We start from the raw sequence: 4,480 nt of genomic DNA, 5'->3' as shown, positions 1-4,480 counted from the left end.
GGGGATACAAAATGAATAAAGTGTAAATAATAAAAGTTAAGTAAAAAATTTAAAAAAAATATTGTACTCCATGGCCTTTTAAAGACCATAAGAGGGCTAGGGGTTTAACTCTCTGGTAGAACATTTTCACAGTATGTAGAAGACCTTGAGTTTCATCTTCACCCCCACAGTGTTACTATAAGCCCTTGGGACTCAATCTTAAGGAGCACACAGGCTGTTTGAGGAAATAGACAAGAAAATTAAGCATTACAACACAATAAGAATAGCAGGTGCTGACACTTTCTGAGTATCTAATGCTTTCTAGTCCATGTGTTAGTTTAATCTTGGGCAGACTATATGCCACCGGGGGTAAAAGTGCCTAATATCAAGTTTGATAGTATAATTTTAGTCCTCATGACACACATAGTTGTAGAAGCAGAAAGACCTAACTCCTGAAGTAATTTCATGACCTTCACATGAACATACAACCATGCACAAAGAATAAATGAGTAAAAAGTAATATAAAATTAAAGAGTTTGACAAGCTTTTGTTCATTCATTTTATGTTTCTATTAATCCAATAGAATTGGTCACATTATGGTCTTCATTTTACAACTGAGCTGAGTCCCATTTCCTCACCATTATAATGTTATACTTATTAAACACAAATTTGAAATATATACCCAACTACACAAATGCATAATTGGTCTGAGAGAAAAACCAAATTGTAATGTCCCCATTCCTAACCATTGTGCCCACCTACTTTCAAGCCACTAATAAGATTTATTAATCTGTGGTACTACGTCCACACAATAGAAGCTATGTACTTTGTTGTGAAAGCTTTGAAAGGCTAATCAGTCTGCATAGTTTCTGAAATATTATAAGTTGTGTATTTCCAGAAGCACCATGCTGGTGGTACAAGCTGCTTTTGTAATGTTTTAAGGGAGTTGGTTTAGTGGCTAAATGTTTTATCTTTACCTACATAGTTCAGAATTCAAATCTGGCTTACTTCTTTCTTCTAACTGAGTGCCCCTGGCCTAGTTTATCAGCTTTTACCTAATTGAATTTTTAATATATGTTATTATACATGTATACACACATATATGTTTCCTAGGGGTTCTAATATGAATGCAAAGTTTGAATTGAAAAAGTATAGAACTGCTTATTTTTTATGCTATGTTTATATGATTGTGTCTATTTGTGTACATGTATATGTATGAATGCTTCTGTAGATGTAAAAAAATAGACTCAATTTCATTGTTTCCAATATTGTTATATAAATTGACTAAAATATTAGACATGATCTTTGTTACTCATTTTTTTTTCCAATTTTCTCTTCAGAAAGTGCCATATAATCAAATCTCATATAAGGTTGTATTTCATACCTACTCTAGTTTTAAAAGTTCACTCTTGAGATTTGCTATTTATTGTCAAATGTTAGCCAACTTTACATTCACCTCTAGTTAGCATATGGCAATTGAGCATTAATATTTATTGCTAAATGTTGCAATTTTACAGAGCCCCACTTAAAATGTTTGGTGCCTCACAATCTGTTGGTACAGAAAGTGTAACAAAGCAGATTAAAATGGAGTCTGACGGTTTATCTTTAAAAGGGAATCTTATTTCCAGAGAGAACATCTGCTCCCAATGGAAAGTGCAGGGCTATAGCTGGGGTTGCTATGGTTTTAGCAGATGGAAGTGGTGTGGACTAGAAATTCACAGAATGTTAGAAACTCAAGTTTGTCACCTCACCAGATTGTTTCCTAGATAGTTTCTTGCCTGGCAGCTTTAAACCTGCTAATGTAGAATGAATACACATTGACATTTGAATAAAAAGACCCACCCATGTGTTAATTTCAACATTAATATGTTTACAAGAGACCTGGGACTCAGACACCTACATGTTTCTCTATTTTGTATGCATGGAAATATCAGTGTCAATTTGTCTGGGTAAATTAATATGAATTAAATAATAGAGTTAGGGCCATAGAATTAGGAAAGAACTTATCAGGTCAGTTAACCCACTTCCTCCTAACTATGGCAGCATTTTTCTTTTAATAATCAGTCTGGCTTTTGTCAATTTTATTTTCTAAAAAATGAAAATAGATTATTTTCTCTTACAATGTATCCTGATTATAGATCCCCTCCTTCCACTCTTTCTAATTCCTCTCCACCTTACTTCCCCTCCAAATCACTCCCTTGCTATCTTTCATGAGAAAAGAATAGGATTCTAAAAGATGACAATCTAATATGACAAAATAAAATATAATAAGATGAAGCTAAAAGTATCTTAACAAAGTTGGACACAGCAACCCAACAGGAGGAAAAGAGTCCCAGGAGCAGGAAAAAGAGTCAGAGACCTACTTGTTCTCATAGTCACTAGTCCCTTAAAAATAATAGGCTAATAGTTACAACATATATGTAGAGGACCTAGTGCAGACCCATATAGGCCCCATGCTTGCTGCTTTAATCTTTATGAGCTCATATGCCTCTTGCTTAGTTGATTTAGAAGTCCTCATTTTCCTGGTATCCTGTATCCTCCCTCTCTCTTACGGTCTTCCTGGCTTCTCTTCCATTGATTCCCTGAGCTCCAAAGTAAGGGATTTGATAGATACCTCCAGTTTAGACTCTCCCTCTCCACATTATATCTGGCTGTGGGTCTCTGCATTTGTTCCCATCTTCTGGGGGAGGAAACCTCTTTGATGATCACTGAAGAAGGCCCTGATAAATGAGTATAGCAGGATACCATTAGGAATCATGTTCTCTCTTTGTTCATTTTACCAATCATATTTGGTTTTACCTTAAGTTTTTGGGTTATCTAGTTCTTTGTTACCCAAGCACTAGTCCTTCTTATGGAATGGGCTTTATGTCATACCAGACATTGACTTGCTACTCCCACAAGTTATGTGCCACCATTGCACAAGCATGTTTTGCAGTCAAGAGAGATTGTACGTCACAGATTTTGTATTTTGTTTTGTGTCCATGTTTCTCTTTCTATAGCCTGCAAAGTATTTTCTCATACCAAAGAGACTAGAACATGAGAACGAAGGCTCTATGTGGAAACCAGCTTAACTTCTCCATGTTCAATGAATCGTCTGAGAGTTGCCCTCAGCAATGAGATCATACTGACAATTTCTGGAGAACAATCCTTTGTGTTAGCTTCACCATGTATTACTTGGGTATTACTATGGGGCTTCCTTGGCCAACAACTTACTTGAATGCAACCCTGTACCACCACTAGAATACTCACCTGGCTAGAAGAGATGGCCAGTTGAGCGTCTGTATTTCACATTACTAGGAGTTCTCACTAAGATCATAATCATAAATTCTAGGAAGTTTCCATTGCACCTACCAAATGTCCCCAATTCTAGCCATCTCTCCCTGCAATCTCTCTCTCCATCTTATCTCCCTCCATACCTAATCCCTCCATCTCCCATCCTGACCTGCCTTCCTCCAGTCCACCCTAAAATATATTCTATTTCTCCTTCCCAGAAAGATCAGTGCACATCTAAACCCTTGCTCTTTGCAGAACTTCTTTGAGTCAATAAGTTGTATCAGGATTATCCTTTTCATGCTAGCTATTATCCACTTAAAAGTGAATGCATACCCTGTCATTTTTTTTTTCTGAGTCTGGTTATCTCCTCACTCTGTTTTGTTTGTTGGTTTGTTTGTTTGTTTTTTATCTAGTTCTATTTAAGTCAATTCATTTTTAAAGGAAAATATTTGTAAAGTTATCTTTCACATACAATCATTATCTTATTGACTATAACATAAATTTCATCCTTCTTTCTTTAAAATACTCCCACACCTAAAGCTCAGGAAGCATCATAGAGTACAGTGTATAAATATCTTAAAAGGCAGAGGATCTTGAGGTAGCACTACTCCTAGTTGTCTGAGAAAGCGCCAGATTGACTTCCAAAGTGGTTGAACCAGTTTACATTCCCACCAGCAATGGAGGAGGGTTCCCTTTTCTCCACAACCTCTCCAGCATGTGCTATCACTTGAGTTTTTCATCTTGGCCATTCTAATGGGTGTAAGGTGAAATCTCAGGGTCGTTTTGATTTGTATTTCCCTAATGGCTAATGAGGTTGAGCATTTCTTTAAGTGTTTCTCTGCCATTCGATGTTCCTCTTTCGAGAATTCTCCGTTTAGCTCTGTTCCCCATTTTTTAATTGGATTACTTGGTTTGTTGCTTTTCTGCTTCTTTAGTTCTTTATATATACTGGATATTAGCCCTCTGTCAGATAAAGGGTTGGTAAAGATTCTTTCCCAATCTGTAGGCTGTCTATTTGTTTTGATGACAGTGTCTTTTGCTTTACAGAAGCTTTTCAGTTTCATGAGGTACCATTTATTGATTGTTGCTCTTAGAGCCTGTACTATACCACTCCTAGGTATATACCCAAAATTTGCTCAAGTACACAACAAGGACATTTGTTCAACCATGTTCATAGCAGCTTTATTTGTAATAGCCAGAACTTGGAAACAACCCAGATGTCCATCAA

This window comes from Psammomys obesus, unplaced genomic scaffold, assembly GCF_907164565.1.
Source record: "Psammomys obesus unplaced genomic scaffold, mPsaObe1.curated_primary_1811, whole genome shotgun sequence".
Taxonomy (NCBI): domain Eukaryota; kingdom Metazoa; phylum Chordata; class Mammalia; order Rodentia; family Muridae; genus Psammomys; species Psammomys obesus.
Note: the sequence above shows the minus strand (reverse complement) of the source record.